The sequence below is a fragment of the Sus scrofa genome, chromosome 8, assembly GCF_054392235.1.
Source record: "Sus scrofa isolate SSC_HxYL_T2T_F1_AM1 chromosome 8, Sscrofa_HxYL_maternal_Yorkshire_Landrace_v2.0, whole genome shotgun sequence".
NCBI lineage: Eukaryota > Metazoa > Chordata > Mammalia > Artiodactyla > Suidae > Sus > Sus scrofa.
In genome coordinates, this window is record NC_139390.1 from 103,441,886 (window position 1) to 103,455,767 (window position 13,882).

Below are 13,882 nucleotides of genomic sequence, written 5' to 3' on the forward strand. Positions count from 1 at the left end.
CTAGGGTCCAGTTGGACCTGCAGCTGCCAGCCTACACCACAGTCACAGCAATACCAGATCCATGCCATGTCTGAGACCTACACCACAGCTCATAGCAATGCCAGATCCTCAACCCACTGGACGAGGCCAGGGATTGAACCTGCATCCTCATGGTTACCAGCCAGATTCGTTTCTGCTGAGCCACGATGGGAACTCCTGAATGTATATTTTCTAATAAACAAGATTATTATATATGTGCCTTAAGCCGTAAAAATTTATTTATTCATACTTTAAATATATGTTTAAGGGACCACCACCATGTTCCAATCACCATGTCTTTGTTGGGGACAGAGCACTAAACAAAATTCGCAGAGCCCCTGCCCTCATGGGGCTAAAATATTGGCAGGAAAGTGATTAGTCAAATAATTACACATATGAATATGCCTGAGGAAAGGACGATAATATAGGGAGTTGTGAGGGTGATCTGACCTCAACAGGAAAGTCTGGGACCGTTTCTCTAATGAAGTAATGATTAAGGCTTAGTGGAAGAGAATGTTTTAGATTGGTGAAGAGTAGGATAAGTGCATTTCAGGTAGAACACATGGCAAAACCCTGGAGGTGGAAAGATCTTGGAGCTTTCCTGGACCTAAAAATATCTCCAAGGTGGCTGGAGTACAACGATTTGAGACGGAGAGTCCTGCTAATTGAGACTGTAGAGGGGCAATGCAAGACCATTAGGCCCCAAGCATTAGGACTCCTCCAGTGGCAAGTAAGCATTAAGTATTCTAATTTTAGGCATGGCTGGAGCTAAGAGTTCAAATAATGTCATCAGAACTCTCTTTCTTTTAGTTCAACATACCTATCTTTAACTTTATTTTCAGGCACTCTCCTCTTTGTGGCGATTTGGCCACTGGCAGCCCCAAGCTTGCAATACCTTTATAACTTACAGTTTCAGAGCTAAATAGCTCAGGCAGATGTATCAGAAAAGGTTCCAAGAAGCCAAGTATAGCTTACATATCTATCCTTGAAACTGTCATATGGGAATGGAATGGAATCCTGTTCTAACCCAGGCCCAGATCATGCATCCATTCTGGGATTATCTGTGTGAAGGAAGAACTTTGTCAGGATCACATCAATTACATGGACTAAACAGGTTTATAACTGGGACGAGGAGGAGGTTCCATCAAAGAAAGATTTCCTGAGTTGATGTAGATCTTTATCCACTACACCCTATACCTCTCAGCTGTTTTCACATCATTATAATCATAGAAATATTGTATGTACCATTATGGAAAATACGTAAAGTTGCTGTACACAGCTTTGTCACCCAACACATGCCATACCAATGAACTTCGAGATTGAAGGGATTAATTTCCCATTTATAAATACAGCCCATTTGTGATATACCAATGTTAGGTACAATGGTACTCTAAGTATTTAAGTATTTTGGACATGATTTAAGAATGGTAAGGCATTTAAGGTAACATGGTCTCTAAAAAGAAACTTGGGCTCTTTGTAGAAATGGCTGATTCCAGGCAAAATGAGCCTATGTCATCTAGTGTGAGAAAGCAAGGGAGTTAACTAAAAGGACATAGGAGTTAAATAAAGGGATTTCTACTAGCCAAAAATGGTGCGATTAAAGCATTGAAAAAAGTAATAGCTGCAGTTGATTTAAAGACATCAAATGTGTGAAAATCTATTCGTTCACAATGATATTTTCAAAAAGGAGGTCCAGTTGTGGCTCAGCAGGTTACAAACTTGACTAGTATCCATGAGGATGTGGGTTCAATCCCTGGCCTCACTCAGTGGGTTAAAGATCTGGCATTGCCATTAGCTGTGGTATAGGTTGCATATGTGGCTTGGGTCCTGAGTTGCTGTGATGTAGGCCAGCATCTTCATCTCCTATTAGACCCCTAGCCTGGGAACTTCCATATGCTGCAGGTGAGGGTCTAAAAAGAAAAAATAAGAAACTCACTGGTCACGTTTGGAGGCTGCTAGGGCTTTGTAGCTCTTTATTCTAAAGACCAGAAAATAAAGACTCAAGTATCTCTTTTGCCTTTCCTTTATCTAAACTTCAGGGTAATCAAATATCGATGAGGGAAAGTCATTTTCTATAGAAATAATCCAAACTAATAAATACAAAAGGAACAATAGAATTAGAAAAATGCCTATTTAGCAATGTTTAGTGAAATAATAAGTATGGGTAACAATCATCAATGAACGGTAAAACTACCAAGTGGAAGAATAATGAACTTTCTGAAGGATGGACAAGGCTGACAATACCTGAACCCACTGATCATTCTTTTTCTTTAATTTTATTATATTTATAGTTGTACAACCATCATCACAACCTAATTTTAGAACATTTCCTTCCTCAAACTTCAGTACACCCCTTGCTATCCCAAAACTGTCCCCTTTGGTAACCGTAAGTTTTTCAGTCTGTGAATCTGTTTCTGTTCTGCAAATAAGATCATTGGAGTCCTTTTTTTTAGATTCCACATATAAGTGATAGCACATGATGTTTGTCTCTCACTGACTAAATTAGTATGTAATATTTAAGTCCATCCGAGTTGTTGAAAATGCCATTATTCCATTCTCTTTTATGGCTGAGTAATATTCCAGTGTGTGTGTGTGTGTATACACACGCAAATATATAAATACATATTCCATATCTTCTTTTTCCACTCCTCTGATGGACATTTAGATTGCTTCCATGTTTTGGCTATTGTAAAGTGCTGCACTGAACACTGGGATGGATGTATCTTTTTGAGTCATGGTTTTCTCTGTATAGATGCTCAAGAGTGGGATTGCCGGATCATATGGTAATTTTATTTTAGTTTTTTTGAGGAAACTTCATAGTGGTTACATGAATTTACATTCCCACCAACAGTGTGAGAGTGTTCCCTTTTCTCCGTACCCTCTCCAGCATTTATTATTTGTAGACTTTTTGATGATGGCTGTTCTGTCTGGTGTAAGGTGGAACCTTAAAGTAGTTTTTTGTTTTTATTACTCAATTAATTTTATTACATTTATAGTTGTACCACAATCATCACAACCCATTTTTATAGCATTTCCATCCCAAACCCCCAGCGTCCCCTCCCACCCCCCTCATAGTAGTTTTAATTTGCATTTCTCTAATAACTAGTGATGTTGAGCTTCTTTTTATGTGTGGGTTTAATTCTGAGCTTTCTATCCTTTTCCACTGATGTATATTTCTGTTTTTGTGCCAGTACCATACTGTTTTGATGACTGTAACTTTGTAAAGTCAGAGAACCTGATTCCTCCAGCTCCATTTTTCTTTCTCAGGGTGGTGGTGTCTATTCAAGGCGTTTTGTGTTTCCAAACTAACTTTAAAATATTTTGTTCTAGTTATGTGAAAAATGCCATTGGTAATGTGATAGGGATTGCACCGAATCTGTAGACTGCCTTTGGTAGTACAGTCATTTTGACAGTATTGATTCTTCCAGTCTGAGAGCATGGGATATCTATCTGTTTGTGTTGTCTTTGATTTCTTTCATCAGCATCTTACAGTTTTCAGAGTACACATCTTTTGTCTATTTTTTTATTTTTATTTTTATTTTTTTGTCTTTTCTAGGGCCACACCTGTGGCACATGGAGGTTCCCAGGCTAGGGGTCCAATTGGACCTGTAGCTGCCGGCCTATGCCAGAGCCACAGCAACATGGGATCTGAGCCGTGTCTGCGACCTACACTACAGCTCACAGCAATGCCAGATCCTTAACCCACTGAGCAAGGCCAGGGATTGAACCCGCAACCTCGTGGTTACTAGTCAGTTTGTTAACCACTGAGCCATGACGGGAACTCCCTTTTTTTTATTTTTTATTTTTTATTTTTTTGCTTTTTTTTTTAGGGCTGCACTTGTGGCAAATGGAAGTTTCCAAGCTAGAGGTCAAATCAGAGCTTTAGCTGCTGGCCTACACCACAGCCACACAATGTGGTATATGAGCCAAGTCTGCCACCTACCTGGAAATACTGGATCCTTAACCCTCTGAGTGAGGCCAGGGATCAAACCCACATCCTCATGGATCCTAGTCAGGTTTGTTACCCCTGAGCCATAACAGGAACGTCCTCTTTTGTCTCTTTAGGTAGGTTTATTCCTAGTATTTTATTCTTTTTCATGTGATGATAAATGGGATTGCTTCCCTAATTTCTCTTTCTGATCTCTCATTGTTAGTGTATAGAAGTGCAGTTGATTTCTGTGTATTAATTTTGTATCCTGCAACTTTACCAATTCATTGATAAGCTCTAACAGTTTTCTGGTAGTATCTTTAGGATTTTCTGGGTATAGTATGTAGTATGTCATCTGCAAACAGTAATAGTTTTACTCTTCCTTTCCAATTTGGATTCTTTTTCTTTTTCTTCTTTGATTGTCATGGCTAGGACTTCCAAAACTGTTGAATAGTAGTGGTGAGAGCAGACATCCTTGTCTTGTTTCTGATCTTGAGGGAAATCTTTCAGCTTTTCACCATTGAGAATGATGTTAGCTGTGGGTTTGTCCTATATGGCCTTTATTATGTTGAGGTAGTTTCCCTCTATGCCCACTTTCTGGAGGGTTTTTTAATGAGAAATGTGCGTTAGATTTTGTCAAAAGCCTTTTCTGCATCTATTGAGATGATCATATGAATTTTATTCTTCAGTTTGTTAATGCAGTGTATCACACTGACTGATGTGTGGATATTGAAAATCCTTCCATCCCTGTGATAAGTCACATTTGATCATGATATACAATCCTTTCACTGTATTGCTAGATTTCGTTTGCCAGTATTTTGTTGAGGATTTTTTCTTCTCTTTCTTTTCTTTTCTTTTCTTTTTTTTTTACAAAATAAAATACATATATTTAAACACAATTGTATTCACACAGATTATTATATCATGGATCTTAAGAAATAGATTAAGTGACTCCCTCTGGAGAAGTGGAATGGAAAATATGCTGAGACAAATAGGAAATTTATTCTATACTTTATCTCATTTTGTATGGCTTTCATCTTTACTATTTAGTATTATCTATTACATTTCAATTTTTCTTTAAAAATGATCAATATATTAACAGTGTGTATATTATGTAACTAAAATTTATAAAGAAAGCCTTATATACCATTAAATATTTTATATAGAATAATAAAAAGAATAACTTAACTGGTAAAAATAACAAAAATAATACACCCTCTGAAAATAAGTAAAATATAAAATGCATAAATTGGTTGAAAAACAGTGTAACTATATAAATATGTCTTCACAATTTGTTACATCTTATTGATTCTTCAATACAGGCATCACATCATTCTAGGTGATGTGATAAACAAGACATTATAGACCTTACATTGTACCATGGAGAGAAATGGTTATTAATAATACAATTGTAGAACTGTATTATTTAATTGTACAGTTGCATTATCTAATTATAATTAGCATAAATTCTTTGATGGAGAGGAAATCAGAATCAGCATTCCAAGAATGATGTCAAATGACCCCCTTCATGATGGATTATGTGCTTATTTACTATGAGATATATTTCTTCTTCAGAGATTCCTTGTTTGTGTATCAATTGTAGATTTTTGGTTTGCAGTTATTCTCAAGTTTTGATATAAGAGTCTATATGTATATGAGATTGTTTTAAGTTGTTCTCTTAAAACAAAGAGAACAACATTCCAAGAATGTTGTCAAATGACCCCCTTCATGATGAATTATGTGCTTATTTACTATGAGATATATTTCTTCTTCAGAGATTCCTTGTTTATCAATTGTAGATTTTTGGTTTGCAGTTATTCTCAAGTTTTGATATAAGGGTCTATATGTATATGAGATTGTTTTAAGTTGTTCTCTTAATTGCAAGTTCATCTGCAGTGTCCTGCATTTGTACCCACCTCTTCTCATGCTTTCTGATTTTGGCGGTATAATTGTGCATAGATGATTTCGTATCTTTACTGTATATATACCTTTACTGGTGAACCTTGTCATTTGTGGAATTTTTGTTTCCTGTTTCTGTCTTTTCTTTTCTGCCTAGAGAAGTTCCTTTAGTATTTATTGTAAGGCTGGTTTAGTGTTGCTGAATTCTCTCAACTTTTGCCTATCTGTGAAGGTTTTGATTTCTCCTTCAAATATGAATGAGAGCCTTGCTGGGTAAAGTAGTCTTGGTTGGAGGTTTTTTCCTTTCATCACATTAAGTATATCATGTCACTCCCTTCTAGCCTGCAGAGTTTCTGCTGAAAAATCTGCCAGTAACCTTATTGGGGTTCCCTTATATGCTATTTGTTTCGTTTCCCTAGCTGCTTTCAAGATTTTGTCTTTAATTTTGGTGAGTTTGATTAATATGTGTCTCGGTATATTCCTCCTTGGGTTTATTTTATATGGTACTCATCATGCTTCCTGGATGTGAGTGAGTGGTTCCTTTCCCATGTTAGGGAAGTTTTTGGCTGTTATCTCTTAGAATATTTTTTCTGTCCCCTTCTCTCTCTCTCCTCCTTCTGGCACCCCTATAATACGGATGTTGTTGTGTTTCACGTTGTCCCAGAGTTCTCTGAGACTCTCTTCATTTCTTTTCAATCTTTTTTCTCTCTTCTGTTCTGCATCTGTAATTTCCACTAATCTGTCCTCCACCTCACTTATTCGTTCTTCTGCCTCCTATATTCTGCTGTTAGCTGCTTCTAGTGAATGTTTTATTTCAGTTACTGTATTTTGCATCTCTTCTTGTTTAAGTTTTATATCTCATATCTCTTTGGTCAGTGTTTCTTGTAAGTTATCCATCTTTGCCTCCAGTTTATTTCCAATGTCTTGCATCATCTTCAGCATCAACATTCTAAAGTCTTCTTCCCCGGAGGCTAAGAATCTCCTCCTCGCTTAGCTGATTTTCTGGGGTTTTTCTTTCTCCCTCATCTGAGTTATAGTTCTCTGTCTTTTCCTTTTTATAGGTTTTTGATGTGGTGACCTTTTTACAGATAATAGGGTTGTATCCTCTCTTACTTCTGGTGTCTGCCCCCCTTGTGGCTGAAGTCAGTATGGGGGCTTGCTGTAGGCTTCCTGATGGGGGGGAGGCGGAGCTGATGCCTGCCCACTGGTAGGTGGAGGTGATTCTAATCCCTCTGGTGGGTGGGGCTTAGTCTCTGGATGGGATTAGAGGCAGCTGTGTGCCTGAGGGCTCTTTAGGTAGCCTGTTTACTTAGGGGCGGGGCTGTGATCCCACCTGAATTGTTGTTTACCCTGGGGCTTCTCAGCACTGACTGACCAGTGGGGCCAGATTTTCCCAAAATAGCCACCTCCAGAGAAAGGCACAGTTCCCAAGAGGTTTGCTTCCAATGTCCTTCCCCCACAACAAGCCACATTCACCCCTGTTTTCCCAGGAGGTCCTCCAAGAACTGCAGTCAGGTTTGACCCAGATTCCTATGGAGACCTTGCTCTGCCCAGGGACTCAGTGCACGTTAAAGTCTGTGTGTGCCTTTTAAGAATGGGGTCTCTGTTTCCCCCAGTCCTGTGGAGCTCCTGCACACAAGCCTCACTGGCCTTCAATGCCAGATGCTCCAGGGGCTCTTTCTCCCAGTGCCAGATCCCCGTGTGTGAGGGTTTGATGTGGGGCTCAGAACTCTCACTCCTGTAGCTGAGTCTCTCTGAACCAGTTTTCAGTGTGGAGCTTCCCACCCAGGAGGTATGGGGTGGTTTATATCACAAAATCACCCCTCCTACCTCTTGATGTGGCCTTCTCTTTTTCTTCTGGAGTAGGGTATCTTTTTTAAGGTTTCAGGTCCATTTGGGTGGAGATTGCTCACCTTTTAGTTGTGAATTTTGTTATTTTTAGGAGAGAAGTTGAGCTCCAGTCCTTCTGTTCTGCCGTCTTAATCCTCCTCGTTTTTATGTCTATGTTCATCATTGATACTGGAAGGTTATTTTCTTTTTTGTGGTATCTTTGTCTTGTTTTGGTATCAGGGTCATGGTGGCCTCATAGAATGAGTTTAGGAGTGTTCCTTTACTGTTTTTTGGAATAGTTTCAGAAGTATAGGCATTAACTTTTCTCTAAATTTCTGATAAAATTCACATGTGAAGCCATCTGGTCATGGATTTTTGTTTGTTGGAAGTTTTTGAATCAAAGTTTCAATTTCAGTACTTGTGATTGGTCTGTTCATCTTTTCTATTTCTTCCTTATTTAGTATTGGAAGATTGTACCTTTCTAAGAATGTGTCCATTTCTTCTAGGTTGTCCATTTTGTTGGCATATAGTTGTTTGTAGCAGTTTCTTTTGCTCCTTTGTATTTATGTGATGTCTGTTTTAACTTCTCCTTTTTCATTTCTAATTTTATTGATTTGAGTCCTCTCTTTTTTCTTCATGTGTCTGGCTAAAGGTTTATCAATTTTGTTGATCTTTTTCAAGAACCAGCTTTTGGTTTCATTGATCCTTTCTGTCGTTTTCTTTGTGTCTATTTCATTTTTTTCTGCTCTGCTCTTTATGATCCCTTTCCTTCTGCTAACTTTGGGTTTTGTCTGTTCTCTCTAGTTGCTTTAGGTGTAAAGTTGGGTTGTTTATTGATATTTTTCTTGTTTCCTGAGGTAAACCTGTATTGCTCTAAACTTCCCTCTTAAAATGCTTTTCTGCATCCCTTAGGTTTTAGATTGTTGTGTCTTTGTTGTCATTTGCTTCTAGGTATTTTTGTTTCCTCTTTGATTTCTTCAATGATCCATTGGTTGTTTAGTAGCATGTTGTTTGGTCTCCATATGTTTGTGTTTTTTGCATTTTTTTTCTTTATCCTTCATCTACATCATATTTCTCTGCCTTTTCATTGTGTATATGTCTCCTTTTTGCAGCCTAAATGGCTGTAGACTCTCTTGCTTCTGGTGTCTGCCCCCTTGTGGATGACGTTGTTACAGGGACTTGTTTCAGGCTTCCTGATGGATAAGACTGGTGCCTGTCTCCTGGTAGGAGGAGCTGACTCTTATCCCTGTGATAGTTGGGACTTTGACTTTGAGTGTGATTGGAGGTGGCTTTGTGGCTAGGAGGACTTTAAGCAGCTTGTTTGCTGATAGATGGAGCTGTGTTCCACCCTGTTTGTTGTTTGGCTTGAGCTGTCTCAGTCTGGATGGGTAGAGCCAGATTTTTCCCAAGTAGCCACCTCCAGGGGCGTTCACACTGATGATTATTCCTGAGACCTTTATCTCCAACGTCATTCCCCCACAGCAAGCTATAGCCATCCTGTTTCCCTAGGAGATCCTCCAAGATCCGCAGGTTGGTCTGATCCAGATTTTTATGGAATCTCTGCTGTCCTTGGACCCAGTGCACATGAAAGCATGTGTTTGCCCTTCAAGGGTGAAGTCTCTGTTTTCCCCCAGTCCTGTGGACCTCCTGCACACAAGATCTGCTGACCTTCAGTGCCAAACGCTCTAGGAGCTCCTTCTCCCAATGCAGACCCCAGTTGTGGGAACGGACCTGGGGCTCAGAACTTTCACTCTTGTGGGAGAGACACTGCAATAGTAATTTTCCAGCCTGTGGGTTGCCCACCTGATGGGTATGGGATTGCTTACATTGGGAAAGCACACTTCCTACTGTCTTGATGTGGCTTGTCTTTGTGTATAGGATATCTTTTTTGGTAGTTTCCAGTCTGTACTGTTGATGGTTATTCAGCAATTGGTTGTAATTTTATTGTTTTTGTGAGCTAAGGTAAGCTTAAGTCCTTCTATTCCACCATCTTAACCCTTCAACCTAATCATTCTTAACATCATTAAATGTGAGTAAGCATTATGTGCTGCTTGATTTGATGCAGCAGGAAGTACCCAGCACTGCCTATGAAAGTGTTTCTCGCCCAAAATTTGGACTAGAATCTAATGAAGCCTGTAGATATAAACTACTAGTTTTGTTTTGTTTTTTTTTGGGGGGGGGTCTTTTTAGAGCTACACTAGCAGCATATGAAGGTTCCCAGACTAGGTGTCTAATTGGAGCTGTAGCCACCGGCCTACGCCACAGCACCTCGGGATCTGAGTCACGTCTGTGACCTACACCATAGCTCATGGCAATGCCGGATCCTTAACCCACTGATCGAGGCCAGGGATCTAACCTGCATTGTCATGGACGCTAGTCAGATTCATTTCTGCTGAGCCTCAACAGGAACTACTAAACTACCAGTTTATATGAAATAAAAAAAAGATAAGTAAATGCCAACTCTCAGAAGTAACCATCTAAACCCAAATGATGTCCTGTACTTTTTTTTTTTCTTCTTTTAGGGCCACGCCTTTGGCATATGGAAGTTCCCAGGCTAGGAGTGGATCAGAGCTACAGCTACCAGCCTGTGCCATAGAGACAGCAATGTGAGATCTGAGTCACTTCTGAGACCTATGTCGCTGCAGCTCATGGCAACACCAGATCCTTAACCCACTAAGCAAGGCCAGGAATCAAACCCACATCCTCACGGATACTAGTTGTGTTCTTAACCCTCTGAGCCATCCAGAGGGTGGATCTATTCTATAGACAACTGGTCCTGTTTCTTAAAATTAAAAAAAAAAGTTTATAGATGAGAAGTCATAGATGAAAAGAAATTTAAAGATCTCTAAATCAGATGTATTATACAGATCTTATTTTGGATCTTGTTTTAACTCAAATATGTATTTGAGGCAATTGGAAAGTTCAAAACTAGACTCATCAGATAATAAGGAATTATTCTGAGCTGTGTTACGTTATGCTTTTAAAAAGTCCTCATCTCTTAAAGAATTTATGATTGGAATTATATGATAACTGGGATTTGCCTCAAAATACTCCATAGGGGGAAGTATGTTAGTAGGCTAGGTGAAAAAGTAGTGGCAAAAACTTTGTTGAAGTTGGGAGGGTCCTTAAACGCTTATATGTGTAATTGTGTTTTAAAATTCCCACAACTTAAAGTAAGTTAATAATATAATCAGCTTTGTATTTTAGAATGAGCTGGCTGCAATATGAAGTATGAATTGAAATAGATGTGGAGGACATATATCCTGTTTGTGGCCACTCTTCATTTCCTGAAGACTCTTCTACATTTGGAAAATTTTTCACACTGAGCCTGTCCTCTTAGAAGCTAAAACGCATTCATAATTTTTTTTTCCCTTCTCTCATCTACCCTTGCAGCCAAGGCTTGAGCTTGTGTTTCTGGCTCTGCCAGTACATGCCTCCAGTATGAGACTTCATAAGTGACTGGGCAAAAAGAGGACGTGAGTAACATCAGAAAATTGACATTTGTTGGGGAGCAAGGTCTGTGGCTACATTTTGGAGAAAGCAGTGTCAGGGCTCCTGGAACTCAGTCCCTAGCTTTATCAGCATGGCTGAGGAATCTGTGCTGAATAACGCTGGTAGGGTGTTTTTTGTTTGTTTTTTGCTTTTTAGAGCCACACCCATGGCATATGGAATTTCCCAGGCTGGGGGTCTAATTGGAGCTACAGCTGCCAGCCTACACCACAGCTCATGGCACTGCTGGATCCCTGACCAGGTGAGGCCAGCGACTGAACCTGTATCCTCATGCATAAGAGTCAGATTCGTTTCTGTTGTGCCAAAACAGGAACTCCCTGGTAGGATGTTTTTTTCTGGTACAACTCCTGCACTGTGATTGAGCCATTGTTCCTAGCTCCAGTGCCTCAATCTCTATCCCTTCTAGAGAGTCTATGAGCTAATAACCTGTAATATATTTATTTTCTGTATAAACCAACTAGGTTAGATCCTGATGTTTGCAACTAAAAACTCTAATAGAGGTGGCAAGAGGAGGTGTTTGGAGCCAAGCAGGAGGTTATTGCAGTGGTTCAGATGAGTGATGCTGGTCACTTTGATCAGGGAATTGACAGTGGAAATGGGAACTAAGAGCATATGAAATACATTTTAGAGGTAGAGTTGGCAGGATTAGTTGGTAGTTAAATGAGGTAAATAAGTGTTAAATGAGGTTAAGTAAGTATTAAGAATGATTTTCATGATTCTTACATGAATAGCTAATGATGTAGGTAGGTGCCATTTACTGGAATAAATACTGAGGAAGAACAGAAAAGAGTGCAGTTGCATTAAATAATGTTATAGAAAACAAAGGTATGCCAGATAGATATGCCTATAAAACAGATAAAGTTGAAAAAATGACATATTGTAATTTGAGAAACTGAGAAGTGGGAAAGTTTCTCAATGAAGTGGAGAAATAAGATAATAGGAAGATAGGAAAACATTGCTGGCAGAGCTCAGGAAAGAATAAGAAACTTAAAATAATTTCAGACATGAAGAACAGATACACAAGAGTAAATAAGATGTCATAGATAACTTCATGAGAGAAGTCAAAGATGGAGGAAAAGTAAAATAACAGAGGATTTCCCGTTGTGGCTCAGCAGGTTAAGAATCTGACAAGTATCTATAAGGATGCAGATTCAATCCTTGGCTTCACTCAGTAGTTTAAGGATCTGTCATTGAGGCAGGCTGCAGCATAGGTCCCAGATGCAGCTTTAATCTGGCATTGCTGTGGCTGTGGTGTAGGCCAGCAGCTGCAGCTCTGATTTAGAGGCTAGTTCCCTCTAGCCTGGGAACTTCCATATGCCACAGGTGTGGCCCTTAAAAAATAAAGTAACAGAAATAAAGAGATATAAAATTAGGCATAGATGATTTAATATACATATAGTAGAATCCTTGAAGAAAAGAACCAAAGCATTGAAATGGAGCAAATTCTAAAAACTATAATTACAGAAAAATCTGGGGAGTTCCCGTTTGGCGCAGTGGAAACGAACCTGATGAGCATGCATGAGGATTGGGGATTGATCCCTGGCCTTGCTCAGTGGGTCAAGGATCCAGTGTTGCTGTGAGCTGTGGTAGAGGTCACAGACTTGGCTCGCACCCTGAGTTGCTGTGGCATAGGCCAGCAGCTGTATGTAGCTCTGATCTGCCCCCTCACCTGGGAACTTCCATATGCCGCAGATGTGGCCCTAAAAAAAATAAAAAGAAAAATCTGCCAAAAGGAAACTCAGATAAGCATATGGAAAAGAAACTCACCTGGAAAGAAAGTTTGGGAAAGAATGGGAAAAAAAGTAAATAAGAATGGTAAGTAGAAGGCACAGAGTAAGTTGAGTCATAAGTGCAACTGAACTGTAATGACAAATAGTCATAAATGATAATGTAAACAAAGTAGATTACAGAGGTTATTACACTGGACTTTAAAAATTCAGCTATATGGTATGTATAAGAGAAATACCTGGAACATAATGACACATTAAGACTGAAAGACGAAAAAAATACACCTAAATTTTGTCAAAGCAAAATGTATTTGAGTCTTTAGCCTTCAAAATTTAGTTAGGAATTCTTTTAATAATTTCCATTTTTAAGGAGGAAATTTTATTTCTAATTATATTTTTATTTCTCAGAGAAGGGTTAAATCATTTCCTGGAGTTTCATCGCGGCTCAGTGGTTAACGAATCCGATTAGGAACCATGAGGTTGCAGGTTCCCAGGCTGGGGGGTCCAACCACAACCTCATGGTTCCTAGTCAGATTCGTTAACCACTGAGCCACGACAGAACTCTGGGAAATGATTTTTGTTTTAACTTTGCATTTCTCCAACTATAAATGAGGCTGAGCATATTTTCTTTTTATACATTATATGGATTTTCTCCTTTCCAAATGATGTGTTCCTATTTTTTCATTTTTCTACTGGGTTGTCTTATTAACTGCAATTCATTTTAAAAATTATTTTTCTTCTTATTGCCTTAGACAAAAACCTCCAACACAATGTTGAATAATTGTGACTTTGGATATTCCTATATAATGGAATTGACTCCAACATTTGATTATACAAATCATCTGTCATTGAGGCAGTTTTAACAGTCTTTATCATATTTAAGTAGTTTCATTCTATACCTATTCTACCATATTTCTTTAAGAATGGTTGTCTTGCTATCAAATATTCTTTGTCCTCATATTTACGGGTC